This window comes from Stenella coeruleoalba (assembly GCF_951394435.1).
Source record: "Stenella coeruleoalba genome assembly, contig: scaffold_250, whole genome shotgun sequence".
Lineage (NCBI taxonomy): Eukaryota > Metazoa > Chordata > Mammalia > Artiodactyla > Delphinidae > Stenella > Stenella coeruleoalba.
This window is the reverse complement of record NW_027645997.1, coordinates 46,333-72,426: the sequence shown is the minus strand read 5'-3', so window position 1 is coordinate 72,426 and position 26,094 is coordinate 46,333. Positions and strand designations below refer to the sequence as shown.

At 43.6% G+C, this 26,094-nt stretch overlaps 1 long non-coding RNA gene across 1 annotated transcript in view; it reads left to right on the top strand.

Moving 5' to 3' along the window:
* LOC307181405 overlaps positions 1-17,680 on the top strand; it is a 205,826-nt gene extending 188,146 nt beyond the window's left edge. The window contains exon 3 of the long non-coding RNA XR_013826684.1: positions 17,515-17,680. This is a non-coding gene — a long non-coding RNA (uncharacterized lncRNA). The remainder of the gene's footprint in view (positions 1-17,514) is intronic.
* Positions 17,681-26,094: the final 8,414 nt, after the last annotated feature.

Here is a 26,094-nt window from a genome sequence, read left to right as displayed (position 1 = left end):
CCTTCCCCCTTAAGCAAGCATAAGTTGGTTTTCTAAATTTGAGACCCTGTTCTGTTCTGTAATTCAGTTCCTGTGTAGCCAAGTTTCCATTCCGTGTATTACTGATATCTTATGATGTTTCTTTTTCTGTGTGACTTATTTCAGTTAGAATCATCATACCTGAATCCACTCATTGTGCTGCTAAGGGCCTGATGACACAGATTTCATTGCTGAGTGATATTGCTTTGTAAGTAAATACCACAACTTCTTTATCCATTTTTCACTTTCTGCGATGTTGAACTTGTACTGTAAACGAGGTTCTTGTAAACAGAGCCGTTCCAAACTTTGGGGTGGCTGTGTCTTTTTGATTTTAATTTCCCTAAGCTATAGGACCATAAGTGGAAGTGCCCTAGGTTCTGTTGCTTTGTTTTTTAGATGTTTCAGGAAACACCATACACTTCTCCGGAGTGGTTGTTGGCAATTTACATCCCGCCCATCAGCATAACAAGGCTCCCAGTTCTCCATGGCCTGTCCTGCCTTTCTGGATTTTACACTTTTTTCAGATGGCCCTTTTGACCGGGGGGAAGTGAGACTTCATTGTAGTGCAGATTTCCTTTGCAAGTTTGCTTGGTTGGCCAAAAAGGGCGTATGCGTTTTTTCCTGAATATATTCAGGAAAAAACGCATACGCCCTTTTTGGCCAAGTGCATCATTGTGGACGTTCTGCCTCTTTTCCTATGCTTTCAATGCAATTCCAGTCTACCTCCTGAAATCGGTTTCCTGCAATTCTGCCCCGCTTTCAAGTCCTCTTGGCAGCCTTACTTCAGTCTATTTTTGGACGATAGCTGTCATTTATAACTCTGCAGGTTTGTGAATTACAGTGCCCCTGAGCTCCTTTCTTCAACTCGCTTTCTTGTGACCTGGCCGCAACACCGCAGGATGGCTTCAGGCCCTAATCTGGTTCTGGCATGGCACGCTGAGCCTTTGGTTATTTCCTCTTCCTGGTGGGAAATGAGAGTTAAATTTGCCCGTCCAGACACCTCCAGCTAGGCTCTCATTGGTTCTCGCTATTCCTGTTCATCTTCCGCAGAAATTGCAAACTGGGCCAAACAGGAGGTTAAAGGCGCTGACTCTCCAAGTGGGGAGAGTGTTAGTAAAGTGTCTGGAATGTTGCACCCGAGTACCAGGGGAGGAAAACTGAGACATATTTGAACACGTCTCTCGTTCACATGGTTGATCATACTTGGGTTCCACATGCATGTTTTAGCTGAAGGAAGAATACCTTAAACCTGGAGAGTTAAGACCCGTGTAATGGGTACCATGCAATATGACTTCAAAGGGTCTTCATTTGCTCACCGAACCTCTCCAATCCTATCACTGCTGCGTTTATGCCCCTGTACACATGCTTTATTCTCTTTTGGAGACATAGCAATCCATAGGTTTTACGATACTTACTAGTCAGGTACATTCTTAGGCGTTTAATATGCGGTGTTGAGTCCATTTCGTTGAGCAAGGAGTAGCTCTTGTCTATTCCATATTTGACTTAAGGAACTTTATCTGTGCTCATTTCAATCTCTGGTTTTATGCAGCACCCCAACTCACCTTTCCCCTTAAGCAAGCATAAGTTGGTTTTCTAAATTTGAGACCCTGTTCTGTTCTGTAATTCAGTTCCTGTGTAGCCAAGTTTACATTCCGTGTACTACTGATATCTTATGATGTTTCTTTTTCTGTGTGACTTACTTCAGTTAGAATCATCATACCTGAATCCACTCATTGTGCTGCTAAGGGCCTTGTGACACAGATTTCATTGCTGAGTGATATTGCTTTGTAAGTAAATACCACAACTTCTTTATCCATTTTTCACTTTCTGCGATGTTGAACTTGTACTGTAAACGAGGTTCTTGTAAACAGAGCCGTTCCAAACTTTGGGGTGGCTGTTTCTTTTTGATTTTAATTTCCCTAAGCTATAGGACGATAAGTGGAAGTGCCCTAGGTTCTGTTGCTTAGTTTTTTAGATGTTTCAGGAAACACCATACACTTCTCCCGAGTGATTGTTGGCAATTTACATCCCGCCCATCAGCATAACAAGGCTCCCAGTTCTCCATGGCCTGTCCTGCCTTTCTGGATTTTACACTTTTTTCAGATGGCCCTTTTAACCGGGGAGAAGTTAGACTTCATTGTAGTGCAGATTTCCTTTGCAAGTTTGCTTGGTTGGCCAAAAAGGGCGTATGCGTTTTTTCCTGAATATATTCAGGAAAAAACGCATACGCCCTTTTTGGCCAAGTGCATCATTGTGGACGTTCTGCCTCTTTTCCTATGCTTTCAATGCAATTCCAGTCTACCTCCTGAAATCGGTTTCCTGCAATGCTGCCCCGCTTTCAAGTCCTCTTGGCAGCCTTACTTCAGTCTATTTTTGGACGATAGCTGTCATTTATAACTCTGCAGGTTTGTGAATTACAGTGCCCCTGAGCTCCTTTCTTCAACTCGCTTTCTTGTGACCTGGCCGCAACACCGCAGGATGGCTTCAGGCCCTAATCTGGTTCCGGCACGGCACGCTGAGCCTTTGGTTAATTCCTCTTCCTGGTGGGAAATGAGAGTTAAATTTGCCCGTCCAGACACCTCCAGCTAGTCTCTCATTGGTTCTCGCTATTCCTGTTCATCTTCCGCAGAAATTGCAAACTGGGCCAAACAGGAGGTTAAAGGCACTGACTCTCCAAGTCGGGAGAGTGTTAGTAAAGCGTCTGGAATGTTGCACCCGAGTACCAGGGTACGAAAACTGAGACATATTTGAACACGTCTCCCGATCACATGGTTGATCATACTCTAGGTCCCACATGCATGTTTTAGCTGAAGGAAGAATACCTAAAACCTGGGTAGTTGAAACCCGTGGAATGGGTACCATGCAATATGACTTCAAAGGGTCTTCATTTGCTCACCGAACCTCTCCAATCCTATCACTGGTGCGTTTATGCCCCTGTACACATGCTTGATTCTCCTTCGGAGACATAGCAATCCATAGGTTTTAAGATACTTACTAGTCAGGTACATTCTTAGGCGTTTAATATGGGGTTTTGAGTCCATTTCGTTGAGCAAGGAGTAGCTCTTGTCTATTCCATATTTGGCTTAAGGAACTTTATCTGTGCTCATTTCAATCTCTGGTTTTATGCAGCACCCCAACTCACCTTTCCCCTTAAGCAAGCATAAGTTGGTTTTCTAAATTTGAGACCCTGTTCTGTTTTGAAATGCAGTTCCTGTGTAGCCAAGTTTACATTCCGTGTATTACTGATATCTTATGATGTTTCTTTTTCTGTGTGACTTATTTCAGTTAGAATCATCATACCTGAATCCACTCATTGTGCTGCTAAGGGCCTGATGACACAGATTTCATTGCTGAGTGATATTGCTTTGTAAGTAAATACCACAACTTCTTTATCCATTTTTCACTTTCTGCGATGTTGAACTTGTACTGTAAACGAGGTTCTTGTAAACAGAGCCGTTCCAAACTTTGGGGTGGCTGTGTCTTTTTGATTTTAATTTCCCTAAGCTATAGGACCATAAGTGGAAGTGCCCTAGGTTCTGTTGCTTTGTTTTTTAGATGTTTCAGGAAACACCATACACTTCTCCCGAGTGTCTGCTGGCAATTTACATCCCGCCCATCAGCATAACAAGGCTCCCAGTTCTCCATGGCCTGTCCTGCCTTTCTGGATTTTACACTTTTTTCAGATGGCCCTTTTGACCGGGGGGAAGTGAGACTTCATTGTAGTGCAGATTTCCTTTGCAAGCTTGCTTGGTTGGCCAAAAAGGGCGTATGCGTTTTTTCCTGAATATATTCAGGAAAAAACGCATACGCCCTTTTTGGCCAAGTGCATCATTGTGGACGTTCTGCCTCTTTTCCTATGCTTTCAATGCAATTCCAGTCTACCTCCTGAAATCGGTTTCCTGCAATTCTGCCCAGGCTTTCAAGTCCTCTTGGCAGCCTTACTTCAGTCTATTTTTGGACGATAGCTGTCATTTATAACTCTGCAGGTTTGTGAATTACAGTGCCCCTGAGCTCCTTTCTTCAACTCGCTTTCTTGTGACCTGGCCGCAACACCGCAGGATGGCTTCAGGCCCTAATCTGGTTCCGGCACGGCACGCTGAGCCTTTGGTTATTTCCTCTTCCTGGTGGGAAATGAGAGTTAAATTTGCCCGTCCAGACACCTCCAGCTAGCCTCTCATTGGTTCTCGCTATTCCTGTTCATCTTCCGCAGAAATTGCAAACTGGGCCAAACAGGAGGTTAAAGGCGCTGACTTTCCAAGTGGGGAGAGTGTTAGTAAAGCGTCTGGAATGTTGCACCAGAGTACCAGGGGAGGAAAACTGAGACATATTTGAACACATCTCCCATTAACATGGTTGATCATACTTGGGTTCCACATGCATGTTTTAGCTGAGGAAGAATACCTAAAACCTGGGTAGTTGAAACCCGTGGAATGGGTACCATGCAATATGACTTCAAAGGGTCTTCATTTGCTCACCGAACCTCTCCAATCCTATCACTGCTGCGTTTATGCCCCTGTACACATGCTTGATTCTCTTTCGGAGACATAGCAATCCATAGGTTTTAAGATACTTATTAGTCAGGTACATTCTTAGGCGTTTAATATGCGGTGTTGAGTCCATTTCGTTGAGCAAGGAGTAGCTCTTGTCTATTCCATATTTGGCTTAAGGAACTTTATCTGTGCTCATTTCAGTCTCTGGTTTTATGCAGCACCCCAACTCACCTTTCCCCTTAAGCAAGCATAAGTTGGTTTTCTAAATTTGAGACCCTGTTCTGTTCTGTAATTCAGTTCCTGTGTAGCCAAGTTTCCATTCCGTGTATTACTGATATCTTATGATGTTTCTTTTTCTGTGTGACTTATTTCAGTTAGAATCATCATACCTGAATCCACTCATTGTGCTGCTAAGGGCCTGATGACACAGATTTCATTGCTGAGTGATATTGCTTTGTAAGTAAATACCACAACTTCTTTATCCATTTTTCAATTTCTGCGATGTTGAACTTGTACTGTAAACGAGGTTCTTGTAAACAGAGGCGTCCCAAACTTTGGGGTGGCTGTGTCTTTTTGATTTTAATTTCCCTAAGCTATAGGACCATAAGTGGCAGTGCCCTAGGCTCTGTTGCTTTGTTTTTTAGATGTTTCAGGAAACACCATACACTTCTCCTGAGTGTCTGTTGGTAATTTACATCCCGCCCATCAGCATAAGAAGGCTCCCAGTTCTCCATGGCCTGTCCTGCCTTTCTGGATTTTACACTTTTTTCAGATGGCCCTTTTGACCGGGGGGAAGTGAGACTTCATTGTAGTGCAGATTTCCTTTGCAAGCTTGCTTGGTTGGCCAAAAAGGGCGTATGCGTTTTTTCCTGAATATATTCAGGAAAAAACGCATACGCCCTTTTTGGCCAAGTGCATCATTGTGGACGTTCTGCCTCTTTTCCTATGCTTTCAATGCAATTCCAGTCTACCTCCTGAAATCGGTTTCCTGCAATTCTGCCCCGCTTTCAAGTCCTCTTGGCAGCCTTACTTCAGTCTATTTTTGGACGATAGCTGTCATTTATAACTCTGCAGGTTTGTGAATTACTGTGCTCCTGAGCTCCTTTCTTTAACTCGCTTTCTTGTGACCTGGCCGCAACACCGCAGGATGTCTTCAGGCCCTAATCTGGTTCTGGCACGGCACGCTGAGCCTTTGGTTAATTCCTCTTCCTGGTGGGAAATGAGAGTTAAATTTGCCCATCCAGACACCTCCAGCGAGTCTCTCATTGGTTCTCGCTATTCCTGTTCATCTTCCACAGAAATTGCAAACTGGGCCAAAAAGGAGGTTAAAGGGACTGACTCTCCAAGTGGGGAGAGTGTTAGTAAAGTGTCTGGAATGTTGCACCCAAGTACCAGGGTACGAAAACTGAGACATATTTGAACACGTCTCCCGATCACATGGTTGATCATACTCTAGGTTCCACATGAATGTTTTAGCTGAAGGAAGAATACCTTAAACCTGGGTAGTTGAAACCCGTGGAATGGGTACCATGCAATATGACTTCAAAGGGTCTTCATTTGCTCACAGAACCTCTCCAATCCTATCACTGCTGCGTTTATGCCCCTGTACACATGCTTGATTCTCTTTCGGAGACATAGCAATCCATAGGTTTTAAGATACTTACTAGTCAGGTACATTCTTAGGCGTTTAATATGCGGTGTTGAGTCCATTTCGTTGAGCAAGGAGTAGCTCTTGTCTATTCCATATTTGGCTTAAGGAACTTTATCTGTGCTCATTTCAATCTCTGGTTTTATGCAGCACCCCAACTCACCTTTACCCTTAAGCAAGCATAAGTTGGTTTTCTAAATTTGAGACCCTGTTCTGTTCTGTAATTCAGTTCCTGTGTAGCCAAGTTTACATTCCGTGTATTAGTGATATCTTATGATGTTTCTTTTTCTGTGTGACTTATTTCAGTTAGAATCATCATACCTGAATCCACTCATTGTGCTGCTAAGGGCCTGATGACATAGATTTCATTGCTGAGTGATATTGCTTTGTAAGTAAATACCACAACTTTTTTATCCATTTTTCACTTTCTGCGATGTTGAACTTGTACTGTAAACGAGGTTCTTGTAAACAGAGCCATTCGAAATTTTGGGGTGGCTGTGTCTTTTTGATTTTAAATTCCCTAAGCTATAGGACCATAAGTGGAAGTGCCCTAGGCTCTGTTGCTTTGTTTTTTAGATGTTTCAGGAAACACCATACACTTCTCCGGAGTGTTTGTTGGCAATTTACATCCCGCCCTTCAGCATAACAAGGCTCCCAGTTCTCCATGGCCTGTCCTGCCTTTTTGGATTTTACACTTTTTTCAGATGGCCCTTTTGACCGGGGGGAAGTGAGACTTCATTGTAGTGCAGATTTCCTTTGCAAGCTTGCTTGGTTGGCCAAAAAGGGCGTATGCTTTTTTCCTGAATATATTCAAGAAAAAACGCATACGCCCTTTTTGGCCAAGTGCATCATTGTGTACGTTCTGCCTCTTTTCCTATGCTTTCAATGCAATTCCAGTCTACCTCCTGAAATCGGTTTCCTGTAATTCTGCCCCGCTTTCAAGTCCTCTTGGCAGCCTTACTTCAGTCTATTTTTGGACGATAGCTGTCATTTATAACTCTGCAGGTTTGTGAATTACAGTGCCCCTGAGCTCCTTTCTTCAACTCGCTTTCTTTTGAGCTGGCCGCAACACTGCAGGATGGCTTCAGGCCCTTATCTGGTTCCGGCACGGCACACTGAATCTTTGGTTATTTCCTCTTCCTGGTGGGAAATGAGATTTAAATTTGCCCGTCCAGACACCACCAGCTAGCCTCTCATTGGTTCTCACTATTCCTGTTCATCTTCCGCAGAAATTGCAAACTTGGCCAAACAGGAGGTTAAAGGCGCTGACTTTCCAAGTGGGGAGAGTGTTAGTAAAGCGTCTGGAATGTTGCACCCGAGTACCAGGGGAGGAAAACTGAGACATATTTGAACACGTCTCCCATTCACATGGTTGATCATACTTGGGTTCCACATGCATGTTTTAGCTGAAGGAAGAATACCTAAAACCTGGGTAGTTGAAACCCGTGGAATGGGTACCATGCAATATGACTTCAAAGGGTCTTCATTTGCTCACCGAACCTCTCCAATCCTATCACTGCTGCGTTTATGCCCCTGTACACATGCTTGATTCTCTTTCGGAGACATAGCAATCCATAGGTTTTAAGATACTTACTAGTCAGGTACATTCTTAGGCGTTTAATATGGGGTGTTGAGTCCATTTCGTTGAGCAAGGAGTAGCTCTTGTCTATTCCATATTTGGCTTAAGGAACTTTATCTGTGCTCATTTCAATCTCTGGTTTTATGCAGCACCCCAACTCACCTTTCCCCTTAAGCAAGCATAAGTTGGTTTTCTAAATTTGAGACCCTGTTCTGTTCTGTAATTCAGTTCCTGTGTAGCCAAGTTTACATTCCGTGTATTAGTGATATCTTATGATGTTTCTTTTTCTGTGTGACTTATTTCAGTTAGAATCATCATACCTGAATCCACTCATTGTGCTGCTAAGGGCCTGATGACACAGATTTCATTGCTGAGTGATATTGCTTTGTAAGTAAATACCACAACTTCTTTATCCATTTTGCAATTTCTGCGATGTTGAACTTGTACTGTAAACGAGGTTCTTGTAAACAGAGGCGTCCCAAACTTTGGGGTGGCTGTGTCTTTTTGATTTTAATTTCCCTAAGCTATAGGACCATAAGTGGCAGTGCCCTAGGCTCTGTTGCTTTGTTTTTTAGATGTTTCAGGAAACACCATACACTTCTCCTGAGTGTCTGTTGGTAATTAACATCCCGCCCATCAGCATAACAAGGCTCCCAGTTCTCCATGGCCTGCCCTGCCTTTCTGGATTTTACACTTTTTTCAGATGGCCCTTTTGACCGGGGGGAAGTGAGACTTCATTGTAGTGCAGATTTCCTTTGCAAGCTTGCTTGGTTGGCCAAAAAGGGCGTATGCGTTTTTTCCTGAATATATTCAGGAAAAAACGCATACGCCCTTTTTGGCCAAGTGCATCATTGTGGACGTTCTGCCTCTTTTCCTATGCTTTCAATGCAATTCCAGTCTACCTCCTGAAATCGGTTTCCTGCAATTCTGCCCCGCTTTCAAGTCCTCTTGGCAGCCTTACTTCAGTCTATTTTTGGACAATAGCTGTCATTTATAACTCTGCAGGTTTGTGAATTACAGTGCCCCTGAGCTCCTTTCTTCAACTCGCTTTCTTGTGAGCTGGCCGCAACACCGCAGGATGTCTTCAGGCCCTAATGTGGTTCCGGCATGGCACGCTGAGCCTTTGGTTAATTCCTCTTCCTGGTGGGAAATGAGAGTTAAATTTGCCCATCCAGACACCTCCAGCTAGTCTTTCATTGGTTCTCGCTATTCCTGTTCATCTTCCACAGAAATTGCAAACTGGGCCAAACAGGTGGTTAAAGGGACTGACTCTCCAAGTGGGGAGAGTGTTAGTAAAGCGTCTGGAATGTTGCACCCGAGTACCAGGGTACGAAACCTGAGACATATTTGAACACGTTTCCCGATCACATGGTTGATCATACTCTAGGTTCCACATGCATGTTTTAGATGAAGGAAGAATACCTTAAACCTGGGTAGTTGAAACCTGTGGAATGGGTACCATGCAATATGACTTCAAAGGGTCTTCATTCGCTCACGAACCTCTCCAATCCTATCACTGCTGTGTTTATGCCCCTGTACACATGCTTGATTCTCTTTTGGAGACATAGCAATCCATAGGTTTTAAGATACTTACTAGTCAGGTACATTCTTAGGCGTTTAATATGGGGTGTTGAGTCCATTTCGTTGAGCAAGGAGTAGCTCTTGTCTATTCCATATTTGGCTTAAGGAACTTTATCTGTGCTCATTTCAATCTCTGGTTTTATGCAGCACCCCAACTCACCTTTCCCCTTAAGCAAGCATAAGTTGGTTTTCTAAATTTGAGACCCTGTTCTGTTCTGTAATTCAGTTCCTGTGTAGCCAAGTTTCCATTCTGTGTATTACTGATATCTTATGATGTTTCTTTTTCTGTGTGACTTATTTCAGTTAGAATCATCATACCTGAATCCACTCATTGTGCTGCTAAGGGCCTGATGACACAGATTTCATTGCTGAGTGATATTGCTTTGTAAGTAAATACCACAACTTCTTTATCCATTTTTCACTTTCTGCGATGTTGAACTTGTACTGTAAACGAGGTTCTTGTAAACGGAGCCGTTCCAAACATTGGGGTGGCTGTGTCTTTTTGATTTTAATTTCCCTAAGCTATAGGACCATAAGTGGAAGTGCCCTAGGTTTTGTTGCTTTGTTTTTTAGATGTTTCAGGAAACACCATACACTTTTCCGAGTGGTTGTTGGCAATTTACATCCCGCCCATCAGCATAACAAGGCTCCCAGTTCTCCATGGCCTGTCCTGCCTTTTTGGATTTTACACTTTTTTCAGATGGCCCTTTTGACCAGGGGGAAGTGAGACTTCATTGTAGTGCAGATTTCCTTTGCAAGCTTGCTTGGTTGGCCAAAAAGGGCGTATGCGTTTTTTCCTGAATATATTCAGGAAAAAACGCATACGCCCTTTTTGGCCAAGTGCATCATTGTGGACGTTCTGCCTCTTTTCCTATGCTTTCAATGCAATTCCAGTCTACCTCCTGAAATCGGTTTCCTGCAATTCTGCTCCGCTTTCAAGTCCTCTTGGCAGCCTTACTTCAGTCTATTTTTGGACGATAGCTGTCATTTACAACTCTGCAGGTTTGTGAATTACAGTGCCCCTGAGCTCCTTTCTTCAACTCGCTTTCTTTTGAGCTGGCCGCAACACCGCAGGATGGCTTCAGGCCCTAATCTGGTTTCGGTACGGCACGCTGAGCCTTTGGTTATTTCCTCTTCCTGGTGGGAAATGAGAGTTAAATTTGCCCGTCCAGACACCTCCAGCTAGCCTCTCATTGGTTCTCGCTATTCCTGTTCATCTTCCGCAGAAATTGCAAACTGGGCCAAACAGGAGGTTAAAGGTGCTGACTCTCCAAGTGGGGAGAGTGTTAGTAAAGCATCTGGAATGTTGCACCCGAGTACCAGGGGAGGAAAACTGAGACATATTTGAACACGTCTCCCGATCACATGGTTGATCATACTCTAGGTTCCACATGCATGTTTTAGCTGAAAGAAGAATACCTTAAACCTGGAGAGTTGAGACCCGTGTAATGGGTACCATGCAATATGACTTCAAAGGGTCTTCATTTGCTCACCGAACCTCTCCAATTCTATCACTGCTGCGTTTATGCCCCTGTACACATGCTTGATTCTCTTTTGGAGACATAGCAATCCATAGGTTTTAAGATACTTACTAGTCAGGTACATTCTTAGGCGTTTAATATGGGGTTTTGAGTCCATTTCGTTGAGCAAGGAGTAGCTCTTGTCTATTCCATATTTGGCTTAAGGAACTTTATCTGTGCTCATTTCAATCTCTGGTTTTATGCAGCACCCCAACTCACCTTTCCCCTTAAGCAAGCATAAGTTGGTTTTCTAAATTTGAGACCCTGTTCTGTTCTGTAATTCAGTTCCTGTGTAGCCAAGTTTACATTCCGTGTATTACTGATATCTTATGATGTTTCTTTTTCTGTGTGACTTATTTCAGTTAGAATCATCATACCTGAATCCACTCATTGTGCTGCTAAGGGCCTGATGACATAGATTTCATTGCTGAGTGATATTGCTTTGTAAGTAAATACCACAACTTCTTTATCCATTTTTCACTTTCTGCGATGTTGAACTTGTACTGTAAACGAAGTTCTTGTAAGCAGAGGCGTCCCAAACTTTGGGGTGGCTGTGTCTTTTTGATTTTAATTTCCCTAAGCTATAGGACCATAAGTGGCAGTGCCCTAGGCTCTGTTGCTTTGTTTTTTAGATGTTTCAGGAAACACCATACACTTCTCCTGAGTGTCTGTTGGCAATTTACATCCCGCCCATCAGCATAACAAGGCTCCCAGTTCTCCATGGCCTGTCCTGCCTTTCTGGATTTTACACTTTTTTCAGATGGCCCTTTTGACCGGGGGGAAGTGAGACTTCATTGTAGTACAGATTTCCTTTGCAAGTTTGCTTGGTTGGCCAAAAAGGGCGTATGCGTTTTTTCCTGAATATATTCAGGAAAAAACGCATACGCCGTTTTTGGCCAAGTGCATCATTGTGGTTCGTTCTGCCTCTTTTCCTATGCTTTCAATGCAATTCCAGTCTACCTCCTGAAATCGGTTTCCTGCAATTCTGCCCCGCTTTCAAGTCCTCTTGGCAGCCTTACTTCAGTCTATTTTTGGACGATAGCTGTCATTTATAACTCTGCAGGTTTGTGAATTACAGTGCCCCTGAGCTCCTTTCTTCAACTCGCTTTCTTGTGACCTGGCCGCAACACCGCAGGATGTCTTCAGTCCCTAATCTGGTTCTGGCACGGCACGCTGAGCCTTTGGTTAATTCCTCTTCCTGGTGGGAAATGAGAGTTAAATTTGCCCATCCAGACACCTCCAGCTAGTCTCTCATTGGTTCTCGCTATTCCTGTTCATCTTCCGCAGAAATTGCAAACTGGGCCAAACAGGAGGTTAAAGGGACTGACTCTCCAAGTGGGGAGAGTGTTAGTAAAGCGTCTGGAATGTTGCACCCGAGTACCAGGGGAGTAAAACTGAGACATATTTGAACACGTCTCCCGTTCGCATGGTTGATCATACTTGGGTTCCACATGCATGTTTTAGCTGAAGGAAGAATACCTTAAACCTGGAGAGTTAAGACCCGTGTAATGGGTACCATGCAATATGACTTCAAAGGGTCTTCATTTGCTCACCGAACCTCTCCAATCCTATCACTGCTGCGTTTATGCCCCTGTACACATGCTTGATTCTCTTTCGGAGACATAGCAATCCATAGGTTTTAAGATACTTACTAGTCAGGTACATTCTTAGGCGTTTAATATGCGGTGTTGAGTCCATTTCGTTGAGCAAGGAGTAGCTCTTGTCTATTCCATATTTGACTTAAGGAACTTTATCTGTGCTCATTTCAATCTCTGGTTTTATGCAGCAGCCCAACTCACCTTTACCCTTAAGCAAGCATAAGTTGGTTTTCTAAATTTGAGACCCTGTTCTGTTCTGTAATTCAGTTCCTGTGTAGCCAAGTTTACATTCCGTGTATTACTGATATCTTATGATGTTTCTTTTTCTGTGTGACTTATTTCAGTTAGAATCATCATACCTGAATCCACTCATTGTGCTGCTAAGGGCCTTGTGACACAGATTTCATTGCTGAGTGATATTGCTTTGTAAGTAAATACCACAACTTCTTTATCCATTTTTCACTTTCTGCGATGTTGAACTTGTACTGTAAACGAGGTTCTTGTAAACAGAGCCGTTCCAAACTTTGGGGTGGCTGTGTCTTTTTGATTTTAATTTCCCTAAGCTATAGGACCATAAGTGGAAGTGCCCTGGGTTCTGTTGCTTTGTTTTTTAGATGTTTCAGGAAACACCATACACTTCTCCTGAGTGGTTGTTGGCAATTTACATCCCGCCCATCAGCATAACAAGGCTCCCAGTTCTCCATGGCCTGTCCTGCCTTTCTGGATTTTACACTTTTTTCAGATGGCCCTTTTGACCGGGGGGAAGTGAGACTTCATTGTAGTGCAGATTTCCTTTGCAAGCTTGCTTGGTTGGCCAAAAAGGGCGTATGCGTTTTTTCCTGAATATATTCAGGAAAAAACGCATACGCCCTTTTTGGCCAAGTGCATCATTGTGTACGTTCTGCCTCTTTTCCTATGCTTTCAATGCAATTCCAGTCTACCTCCTGAAATCGGTTTCCTGCACTTCTGCCCCGATTTCAAGTCCTCTTGGCAGCCTTATTTCAGTATATTTTTGGACGATAGCTGTCATTTATAACTCTGCAGGTTTGTGAATTACAGTGCCCCTGAGCTCCTTTCTTCAACTCGCTTTCTTGTGACCTGGCCGCAACACCGCAGGATGGCTTCAGGCCCTAATCTGGTTCCGGCCCGGCATGCTGAGCCTTTGGTTAATTCCTCTTCCTGGTGGGAAATGAGAGTTAAATTTGCCCGTCCAGACACCTCCAGCTACTCTCTCATTGGTTCTCGCTATTCCTGTTCATCTTCCGCAGAAATTGCAAACTGGGCCAAACAGGAGGTTAAAGGGACTGACTCTCCAAGTCGGGAGAGTGTTAGTAAAGCGTCTGGAATGTTGCACCCGAGTACCAGGGTACGAAAACTGAGACATATTTGAACACGTCTCCCGGTCACACGGTTGATCATACTCTGGGTTCCACATGCATGTTTTAGCTGAAGGAAGAATACCTTAAACCTGGAGAGTTGAGACCCGTGTAATGGGTACCATGCAATATGACTTCAAAGGGTCTTCGTTTGCTCACCGAACCTCTCCAATCCTATCACTGCTGCCTTTATGCCCCTGTACACACGCTTGATTCTCTTTTGGAGACATAGCAATCCATAGGTTTTAAGATACTTACTAGTCAGGTACATTCTTAGGCGTTTAATATGCGGTGTTGAGTCCATTTCGTTGAGCAAGGAGTAGCTCTTGTCTATTCCATATTTGGCTTAAGGAACTTTATCTGTGCTCATTTCAATCTCTGGTTTTATGCAGCACCCCTACTCACCTTTACCCTTAAGCAAGCATAAGTTGGTTTTCTAAATTTGAGTCCCTGTTCTGTTCTGTAATTCAGTTCCTGGGTAGCCAAGTTTACATTCCGTGTATTACTGATATCTTATGATGTTTCTTTTTCTGTGTGACTTATTTCAGTTAGAATCATCATACCTGAATCCACTCATTGTGCTGCTAAGGGCCTGATGACATAGATTTCATTGCTGAGTGATATTGCTTTGTAAGTAAATACCACATCTTCTTTATCCATTTTTCACTTTCTGAGATGTTGAATTGTACTGTAAACGAGGTTCTTGTAAACAGAGCCGTTCCAAACTTTGGGGTGGCTGTGTCTTTTTGATTTTAATTTCCCTAAGCTATAGGACCATAAGTGGAAGTGCCCTAGGCTCTGTTGCTTTGTTTTTTAGATGTTTCAGGAAACACCATACACTTCTCCCGAGTGTCTGTTGGCAATTTACATCCCGCCCATCAGCATAAAAAGGCTCCCAGTTCTCCATGTCCTGTCCTGCCTTTCTGGATTTTACACTTTTTTCAGATGGCCCTTTTGACCGGGGGGAAGTGAGACTTCATTGTAGTGCAGATTTCCTTTGCAAGCTTGCTTGGTTGGCCAAAAAGGGCATATGCGTTTTTTCCTGAATATATTCAGGAAAAAACGCATACGCCCTTTTTGGCCAAGTGCATCATTGTGGACGTTCTGCCTCTTTTCCTATGCTTTCAATGCAATTCCAGTCTACCTCCTGAAATCGGATTCCTGCAATTCTGCCCCGCTTTCAAGTCCTCTTGGCAGCCTTACTTCAGTATATTTTTGGAAGATAGCTGTCATTTATAACTGCAGGTTTGTGAATTACAGTGCCCCTGAACTCCTTTCTTCAACTCGCTTTGTTTTGAGCTGGCCGCAACACCGCAGGATGGCTTCAGGCCCTAATATGGTTCCGGCCCGGCATGCTGAGCCTTTGGTTATTTCCTCTTCCTGGTGGGAAATGAGAGTTAAATTTTCCCGTCCAGACACCTCCAGCTACTCTCTCATTGGTTCTCCCTATTCCTGTTCATTTACTGCAGAAATTGCAAACTGGGCCAAACAGGAGGTTAAAGGCGCTGACTCTCCAAGTGGGGAGAGTGTTAGTAAAGCGTCTGGAATGTTGCACCCGAGTACCAGGGTACAAAAACTGAGACATATTTGAACACGTCTCCCGATCACATGGTTGATCATACTCTGGGTTCCACATGCATGTTTTAGCTGAAGGAAGAATACCTTAAACCTGGAGAGTTGAGACCCGTGGAATGGGTACCATGCAATATGACTTCAAAGGGTCTTCATTTGCTCACCGAACCTCTCCAGTCCTATCACTGGTGCGTTTATGCCCCTGTACACATGCTTGATTCTCTTTCGGAGACATAGCAATCCATAGGTTTTAAGATACTTACTAGTCAGGTACATCCTTAGGCATTTAATATGCGGTGTTGAGTCCATTTCATTGAGCAAGGAGTAGCACTTGTCTATTCCATATTTGGCTTAAGGAACTTTGTGCTCATTTCGATCTCTGGTTTTATGCAGCACCCCAACTCACCTTTCCCCTTAAGCAAGCATAAGTTGGTTTTCTAAATTTGATACCCTGTTCTGTTCTGTAATTCAGTTCCTGTGTAGCCAAGTTTACATTCCGTGTATTACTGATATCTTATGATGTTTCTTTTTCTGTGTGACTTATTTCAGTTAGAATCATCGTACCTGAATCCACTCATTATGCTGCTATGGGCCTGATGACATAGATTTCATTGCTGAGTGATACTGCATTGTACGTAAGTACCACAAGTTCTTTATCCATTTTTCACTTTCTGTGATATTGAACTTGTACGGTAAACGAGGTTCTTGTAAACAGAGGCGTCCCAAACTTTGGGGTGGCTGTGTCTTTTTGATTTTAATTTCCCTAAGCTATAGGACCATAAGTGGAAGTGCCCTAGGCTCTGTTGCTTTGTTTTTTAGATGTTTCAGGAAACACCATACACTTCTCCCGAGTGTCTGTTGGCCATTTACATCCCGCCCATCAGCATAACAAGGCTCCCAGTTCTCCATGGCCTGTCCTGCCTTTCTGGATTTTACGCTTTCTTCAGATGGCCCTTTTGACCAGGGGGAAGTGAGACTTCATTGTAGTGCAGATTTCCTTTGCAAGCTTGCTTGGTTGGCCAAAAAGGGCGTATGCGTTTTTTCCTGAATATATTCAGGAAAAAACGCATACGCCCTTTTTGGCCAAGTGCATCATTGTGGACGTTCTGCCTCTTTTCCTATGCTTTCAATGCAATTCCAGTCTACCTCCTGAAATCGGTTTCCTGCAATTCTGCCCCGCTTTCAAGTCCTCTTGGCAGCCTTACTTCAGTATATTTTTGGACGATAGCTGTCATTTATAACTCTGCAGGTTTGTGAATTACAATGCCCCTGAGCTCCTTTCTTCAACTCGCTTTCTTGTGAGCTGGCCGCAACACCGCAGGATGGCTTCAGGCCCTAATCTGGTTCCGGCACGGGACACTGAGCCTTTGGTTAATTCCTCTTCCTGGTGGGAAATGAGAGTTAAATTTGCCGTCCAGACACCTCCAGCTAGTCTCTCATTGGTTCTCGCTATTCCTGTTCATCTTCCGCAGAAATTGCAAACTGGGACAAACAGGAGGTTAAAGGCGCTGACTCTCCAAGTGGGGAGAGTGTTAGTAAAGCGTCTGGAATGTTGCACCCGAGTACCAGGGGAAGAAAACTGAGACATATTTGAACACGTCTCTCGTTCACACGGTTGATCATACTCTGGGTTCCACATGCATGTTTTAGCTGAAGGAAGAATACCTTAAACCTGGAGAGTTGAGACCCGTGTAATGGGTACCATGCAATATGTCTTCAAAGGGTCTTCATTTGCTCACCGAACCTCTCCAATCCTATCACTGCTGCGTTTATGCCCCTGTACACACGCTTGATTCTCTTTTGGAGACATAGCAATCCATAGGTTTTAAGATACTTACTAGTCAGGTACATTCTTAGGCGTTTAATATGGGGTGTTGAGTCCATTTCGTTGAGCAAGGAGTAGCTCTTGTCTATTCCATATTTGGCTTAAGGAACTTTATCTGTGCTCATTTCAATCTCTGGTTTTATGCAGCACCCCAACTCACCTTTCCCCTTAAGCAAGCATAAGTTGGTTTTCTAAATTTGAGACCCTGTTCTGTTTTGGAATGCAGTTCCTGTGTAGCCAAGTTTACATTCCGTGTATTAGTGATATCTTATGATGTTTCTTTTTCTGTGTGACTTATTTCATTTAGAATCATCGTATCTGAATCCACTCATTATGCTGCTACGGGCCTGATGACATAGATTTCATTGCTGAGTGATACTGCATTGTACGTAAGTACCAAAAGTTCTTTATCCATTTTTCACTTTCTGTGATATTGAACTTGTACTGTAAATGAGGTTCTTGTAAAGAGAGGCGTCCCAAACTTTGGGGTGGCTGTGTCTTTTTGATTTTAATTTCCCTAAGCTATAGGACCATAAGTGGAAGTGCCCTAGGCTCTGTTGCTTTGTTGTTTAGATGTTTCAGGAAACACCATACACTTCTCCCAAGTGTCTGTTGGCAATTTACATCCCGCCCATCAGCATAACAAGGCTCCCACTTCTCCATGGCCTGTCCTGCCTTTCTGGATTTTACACTTTTTTCAGATGGCCCTTTTGACCAGGGGGAAGTGAGACTTCATTGTAGTGCAGATTTCCTTTGCAAGCTTGCTTGGTTGGCCAAAAAGGGCGTATGCGTTTTTTCCTGAATATATTCAGGAAAAAACGCATATGCCCTTTTTGGCCAAGTGCATCATTGTGGACGTTCTGCCTCTTTTCCTATGCTTTCAATGCAATTCCAGTCTACCTCCTGAAATCGGTTTCCTGCAATTCTGCCCCGCTTTCAAGTCCTCTTGGCAGCCTTACTTCAGTATATTTTTGGACGATAGCTGTCATTTATAACTCTGCAGGTTTGTGAATTACAGTGCCCCTGAGCTCCTTTCTTCAACTCGATTTCTTGTGACCTGGCCGCAACACCGCAGGGTGGCTTCAGGCCCTAATCTGGTTCCGGCACGGCACACTGAGCCTGTGGTTAATTCCTCTTCCTGGTGGGAAATGAGAGTTAAATTTGCCCGTCCAGACACCTCCAGCTAGTCTCTCATTGGTTCTCGCTATTCCTGTTCATCTTCCGCAGAAATTGCAAACTGGGACAAACAGGAGGTTAAAGGCGCTGACTCTCCAAGTGGGGAGAGTGTTAGTAAAGCGTCTGGAATGTTGCACCCGAGTACCAGGGGAAGAAAACTGAGACATATTTGAACACGTCTCTCGTTCACACGGTTGATCATACTCTGGGTTCCACATGCATGTTTTAGCTGAAGGAAGAATACCTTAAACCTGGAGAGTTGAGACCCGTGTAATGGGTACCATGCAATATGTCTTCAAAGGGTCTTCATTTGCTCACCGAACCTCTCCAATCCTATCACTGCTGCGTTTATGCCCCTGTACACACGCTTGATTCTCTTTTGGAGACATAGCAATCCATAGGTTTTAAGATACTTACTAGTCAGGTACATTCTTAGGCGTTTAATATGGGGTGTTGAGTCCATTTCGTTGAGCAAGGAGTAGCTCTTGTCTATTCCATATTTGGCTTAAGGAACTTTATCTGTGCTCATTTCAATCTCTGGTTTTATGCAGCACCCCAACTCACCTTTCCCCTTAAGCAAGCATAAGTTGGTTTTCTAAATTTGAGACCCTGTTCTGTTTTGGAATGCAGTTCCTGTGTAGCCAAGTTTACATTCCGTGTATTAGTGATATCTTATGATGTTTCTTTTTCTGTGTGACTTATTTCATTTAGAATCATCGTATCTGAATCCACTCATTATGCTGCTACGGGCCTGATGACATAGATTTCATTGCTGAGTGATACTGCATTGTACGTAAGTACCAAAAGTTCTTTATCCATTTTTCACTTTCTGTGATATTGAACTTGTACTGTAAATGAGGTTCTTGTAAAGAGAGGCGTCCCAAACTTTGGGGTGGCTGTGTCTTTTTGATTTTAATTTCCCTAAGCTATAGGACCATAAGTGGAAGTGCCCTAGGCTCTGTTGCTTTGTTGTTTAGATGTTTCAGGAAACACCATACACTTCTCCCAAGTGTCTGTTGGCAATTTACATCCCGCCCATCAGCATAACAAGGCTCCCACTTCTCCATGGCCTGTCCTGCCTTTCTGGATTTTACACTTTTTTCAGATGGCCCTTTTGACCAGGGGGAAGTGAGACTTCATTGTAGTGCAGATTTCTTTGCAAGCTTGCTTGGTTGGCCAAAAAGGGCGTATGCGTTTTTTCCTGAATATATTCAGGAAAAAACGCATATGCCCTTTTTGGCCAAGTGCATCATTGTGGACGTTCTGCCTCTTTTCCTATGCTTTCAATGCAATTCCAGTCTACCTCCTGAAATCGGTTTCCTGCAATTCTGCCCCGCTTTCAAGTCCTCTTGGCAGCCTTACTTCAGTATATTTTTGGACGATAGCTGTCATTTATAACTCTGCAGGTTTGTGAATTACAGTGCCCCTGAGCTCCTTTCTTCAACTCGATTTCTTGTGACCTGGCCGCAACACCGCAGGGTGGCTTCAGGCCCTAATCTGGTTCCGGCACGGCACACTGAGCCTGTGGTTAATTCCTCTTCCTGGTGGGAAATGAGAGTTAAATTTGCCCGTCCAGACACCTCCAGCTAGTCTCTCATTGGTTCTCGCTATTCCTGTTCATCTTCCGCAGAAATTGCAAACTGGGCCAAACAGGAGGTTAAAGGCGCTGACTCTCCAAGTGGGGAGAGTGTTAGTAAAGCATCTGGAATGTTGCACCCGAGTACCAGGGGAGGAAAACTGAGACATATTTGAACACGTCTCCCATTCACACGGTTGATCATACTCTGGGTTCCACATGCATGTTTTAGCTGAAGGAAGAATACCTTAAACCTGGAGAGTTGAGACCCGTGGAATGGGTACCATGCAATATGACTTCAAAGGGTCTTCATTTGCTCACCGAACCTCTCCAATCCTATCACTGCTGCGTTTATGCCCCTGTACACACGCTTGATTCTCTTTCGGAGACATAGCAATCCATAGGTTTTAAGATACTTACTAGTCAGGTACATTCTTAGGCGTTTAATATGCGGTGTTGAGTCCATTTCGTTGAGCAAGGAGTATCTCTTCTCTATTCCATATTTGGCTTAAGGAACTTTATCTGTGCTCATTTCAATCTCTGGTTTTATGCAGCACCCCAACTCACCTTTCCCCTTAAGCAAGCATAAGTTGGTTTTCTAAATTTGAGACCCTGTTCTGTTTTGGAATTCAGTTCCTGTGTAGCCAAGTTTACATTCCGTGTATTAGTGATATCTTATGATGTTTCTTTTTCTGTGTGACTTATTTCAGTTAGAATCATCGTAGCTGAATCCACTCATTATGCTGCTATGGGCCTGATGACATAGATTTCATTGCTGAGTGATACTGCATTGTACGTAAGTACCACAAGTTCTTTATCCATTTTTCACTTTCTGTGATATTGAACTTGTACGGTAAACGAGGTTCTTGTAAACAGAGGCGTCCCAAACTTTGGGGTGGCTGTGTCTTTTTGTTTTTAATTTCCCTAAGCTATAGGATCATAAGGGGAAGTGCCCGAGGCTCTGTTGCTTTGTTTTTTAGATGTTTCAGGAAACACCATACACTTCTCCCGAGTGTCTGTTGGCAATTTACATCCCGCCCATCAGCATAACAAGGCTCCCAGTTCTCCATGGCCAGTCCTGCCTTTCTGGATTTTACACTTTTTTCAGATGGCCCTTTTGACCGGGGGGAAGTGAGACTTCATTGTAGTGCAGATTTCCTTTGCAAGTTTGCTTTGTTGGCCAAAAAGGGCGTATGCGTTTTTTCCTGAATATATTCAGGAAAAAATGCATACGCCCTTTTTGGCCAAGTGCATCATTGTGGACGTTCTGCCTCTTTTCCTATGCTTTCAATGCAATTCCAGTCTACCTCCTGAAATCGGTTTCCTGCAATTCTGCCCCGCTTTCAAGTCCTCTTGACAGCTTTACTTCAGTATATTTTTGGACGATAGCTGTCATTTATAACTCTGCAGGTTTGTGAATTACAGTGCCCCTGAGATCCTTTCTTCACCTTGCTTTCTTTTGAGCTGGCCGCAACACCGCAGGATGTCTTCAGGCCCTAATCTGGTTCCGGCACGGCACGCTGAGCCTTTGGTTAATTCCTCTTCTTGATGGGAAATGAGAGTTAAATTTGCCCGTCCGGACACCTCCAGCTAGTCTCTCATTGGTTCTCGCTATTCCTGTTCATCTTCCGCAGAAATTGCAAACTGGGCCAAACAGGAGGTTAAAGGGACTGACTCCCCAAGTCGGGAGAGTGTTAGTAAAGCATCTGGAATGTTGCACCCGAGTACCAGGGTACGAAAACTGAGACATATTTGAACACGTCTCCCGATCACATGGTTGATCATACTCTGGGTTCCACATGCATGTTGTAGCTGAAGGAAGAATACCTTAAACCTGGAGAGTTGAGACCCGTGTAATGGGTACCATGCAATATGACTTCAAAGGGTCTTCATTTGCTCACCGAAACTCTCCAATCCTATCACTGGTGCGTTTATGCCCCTGTACACATGCTTGATTCTCTTTCGGAGACATAGCAATCCATAGGTTTTAAGATACTTACTAGTCAGGTACATTCTTAGGCGTTTAATATGTGGTGTTGAGTCCATTTCGTTGAGCAAGGAGTAGCTCTTGTCTATTCCATATTTGGCTTAAGGAACTTTATCTGTGCTCATTTCAATCTCTGGTTTTATGCAGCACCCCAACTCACCTTTCCCCTTAAGCAAGCATAAGTTGGTTTTCTAAATTTGAGACCCTGTTCTGTTTTGGAATTCAGTTCCTGTGTAGCCAAGTTTACATTCCGTGTATTAGTGATATCTTATGATGTTTCTTTTTCTGTGTGACTTATTTCAGTTAGAATCATCGTACCTGAATCCACTCATTATGCGGCTACGGGCCTGATGACATAGATTTCATTGCTGAGTGATACTGCATTGTACATAAGTACCACAAGTTCTTTATCCATTTTTCACTTTCTGTGATATTGAACTTGTACGGTAAATGAGGTTCTTGTAAACAGAGGCGTCCCTAACTTTGGGGTGGCTGTGTCTTTTTGATTTTAATTTCCCTAAGCTATAGGACCATAAGTGGAAGTGCCCTTGGCTCTGTTGCTTTGTTTCTTAGATGTTTCAGGAAACACCATACACTTCTCCCGATTGTCTGTTGGCAATTTACATCCCGCCCATCAGCATAACAAGGCTCCCAGTTCTCCTCGGCCTGTCCTGCCTTTCTGGATTTTACACTTTTTTCAGATGGCCCTTTTGACCGGGGGGAAGTGAGACTTCATTGTAGTGCAGATTTCCTTTGCAAGCTTGCTTGGTTGGCCAAAAAGGGCGTATGCGTTTTTTCCTGAATATATTCAGGAAAAAACGCATACGCCCTTTTTGGCCAAGTGCATCATTGTGGACGTTCTGCCTCTTTTCCTATGCTTTCAATGCAATTCCAGTCTACCTCCTGAAATCGGTTTCCTGCAATTCTGCCCCGCTTTCAAGTCCTCTTGACAGCTTTACTTCAGTATATTTTTGGACGATAGCTGTCATTTATAACTCTGCAGGTTTGTGAATTACAGTGCCCCTGAGATCCTTTCTTCACCTTGCTTTCTTTTGAGCTGGCCGCAACACCGCAGGATGTCTTCAGGCCCTAATCTGGTTCCGGCACGGCACGCTGAACCTTTGGTTAATTCCTGTTCCTGGTGGGAAATGAGAGTTAAATTTGCCCGTCCAGACACGTCCAGCTAGTCTCTCATTGTTTCTCGCTATTCCTGTTCATCTTCCGCAGAAATTGCAAACTGCGCCAAACAGGAGGTTAAAGGCGCTGACTCTCCAAGTGGGGAGAGTGTTAGTAAAGGGTCTGGAATGTTGCACCCAAGTACCAGGGTACGAAAACTGAGATATATTTGAACACGTCCCGTTCACACGGTTGATCATACTCTGGGCGCTACATGCATGTTTTAGCTGAAGGAAGAATACCTTAAACCTGGGTAGTTGAGACCCGTGGAATGGGTACCATGCAATATGACTTCAAAGGGTCTTCATTTGCTCACCGAACCTCTCCAATCCTATCACTGCTGCGTTTATGCCCCTGTACTCATGCTTGATTCTCTTTCGGAGACATAGCAGTCCATAGGTTTTAAGATACTTACTAGTCAGGTACATTCTTAGGCGTTTAATATGCGGTGTTGAGTCCATTTCGTTGAGCAAGGAGTAGCTCTTGTCTCTTCCATATTTGGCTTAAGGAACTTTATCTGTGCTCATTTCAATCTCTGGTTTTATGCAGCACCCCAACTCACCTTTCCCCTTAAGCAAGCATAAGTTGGTTTTCTAAATTTGAGACCCTGTTCTGTTCTGTAATTCAGTTCCTGTGTAGCCAAGTTTACATTCCATGTATTACTGATATCTTATGATGTTTCTTTTTCTGTGTGACTTATTTCAGTTAGAATCATCATACCTGAATCCACTCATTGTGCTGCTAAGGGCCTGATGACATAGATTTCATTGCTGAGTGATATTGCTTTGTAAGGAAATACCACAACTTCTTTATCCATTTTTCACTTTCTGCGATGTTGAACTTGTACTGTAAACGAGGTTCTTGTAAACAGAGGCATCCCAAACTTTGGGGTGGCTGTGTCTTTTTGATTTTAATTTCCCTAAGCTATAGTACCATAAGTGGAAGTGCCCTAGGCTCTGTTGCTTTGTTTTTTAGATGTTTCAGGAAACACCATACACTTCTCCCAAGTGTCTGTTGGCAATTTACATCCCGCCCATCAGCATAACAAGGCTCCCTGTTCTCCATGGCCTGTCCTGCCTTTCTGGATTTTACACTTTTTTCAGATGGCCCTTTTGACCGGGGGGAAGTGAGACTTCATTGTAGTGCAGATTTCCTTTGCAAGCTTGCTTGGTTGGCCAAAAAGGGCGTATGCGTTTTTTCCTGAATATATTCAGGAAAAAACGCATACGCCCTTTTTGGCCAAGTGCATCATTGTGGACGTTCTGCCTCTTTTCCTATGCTTTCAATGCAATTCCAGTCTACCTCCTGAAATCGGGTTCCTGCAATTCTGCTCCGCTTTCAAGTCCTCTTCGCAGCCTTACTTCAGTCTATTTTTGGACGATAGCTGTCATTTATAACTCTGCAGGTTTGTGAATTACAGTGTCCCTGAGCTCCTTTCTTCATCTCGCTTTCTTTTGAGCTGGCAGCAACAACGCAGGATGGCTTCAGGCCCTAATCTGGTTCCGGCATGGCACGCTGAGCCTTTGGTTAATTCCTCTTCCTGGTGGGAAATGAGAGTTAAATTTGCCCGTCCAGACACCTCCAGCTAGCCTCTCATTGGTTCTCGCTATTCCTGTTCATCTTCCGCAGAAATTGCAAACTGGGCCAAACAGGAGGTTAAAGGGACTGACTCTCCAAGTCGGGAGAGTGTTAGTAAAGCGTCTGGAATGTTGCACCCGAGTACCAGGGGAGGAAAACTGAGACATATTTGAACACGTCTCCCGTTCACATGGTTGATCATACTCTGGGTTCCACATGCATGTTTTAGCTGAAGGAAGAATACCTTAAACCTGGAGAGTTAAGACCCGTGTAATGGGTACCATGCAATATGACTTCAAAGGGTCTTCATTTGCTCACCGAACCTCTCCAATCCTATCACTGCTGCGTTTATGCCCCTGTACACACGCTTGATTCTCTTTTGGAGACATAGCAATCCATAGGTTTTAAGATACTTACTAGTCAGGTACATTCTTAGGCGTTTAATATGGGGTGTTGAGTCCATTTCGTTGAGCAAGGAGTAGCTCTTGTCTATTCCATATTTGGCTTAAGGAACTTTATCTGTGCTCATTTCAATCTCTGGTTTTATGCAGCACCCCAACTCACCTTTCCCCTTAAGCAAGCATAAGTTGGTTTTCTAAATTTGAGACCCTGTTCTGTTTTGGAATGCAGTTCCTGTGTAGCCAAGTTTACATTCCGTGTATTAGTGATATCTTATGATGTTTCTTTTTCTGTGTGACTTATTTCAGTTAGAATCATCGTACCTGAATCCACTCATTATGCTGCTAAGGGCCTGATGACATAGATTTCATTGCTGAGTATTACTGCATTGTACGTAAGTACCACAAGTTCTTTATCCATTTTTCACTTTCTGTGATATTGAACTTGTACGGTAAACGAGGTTCTTGTAAACGGAGGCGTCCCAAACTTTGGGGTGGCTGTGTCTTTTTGATTTTAATTTCCCTAAGCTATAGGACCATAAGTGGAAGTGCCCTAGGTTCTGTTGCTTTGTTTTTTAGATGTTTCAGGAAACACCATACACTTCTCCCGAGTGGTTGTTGGCAATTTACATCCCGCCCATCAGCATAACAAGGCTCCCAGTTCTCCATGGCCTGTCCTGCCTTTCTGGATTTTACACTTTTTTCAGATGGCCCTTTTGACCGGGGGGAAGTGAGACTTCATTGTAGTGCAGATTTCATTTGCAAGCTTGCTTGGTTGGCCAAAAAGTGCGTATGCGTTTTTTCCTGAATATATTCAGGAAAAAACGCATACGCCCTTTTTGGCCAAGTGCATCATTGTGGACGTTCTGCCTCTTTTCCTATGCTTTCAATGCAATTCCAGTCTACCTCCTGAAATCGGGTTCCTGCAATTCTGCCCCGCTTTCAAGTCCTCTTGGCAGCCTTACTTCAGTCTATTTTTGGACGATAGCTGTCATT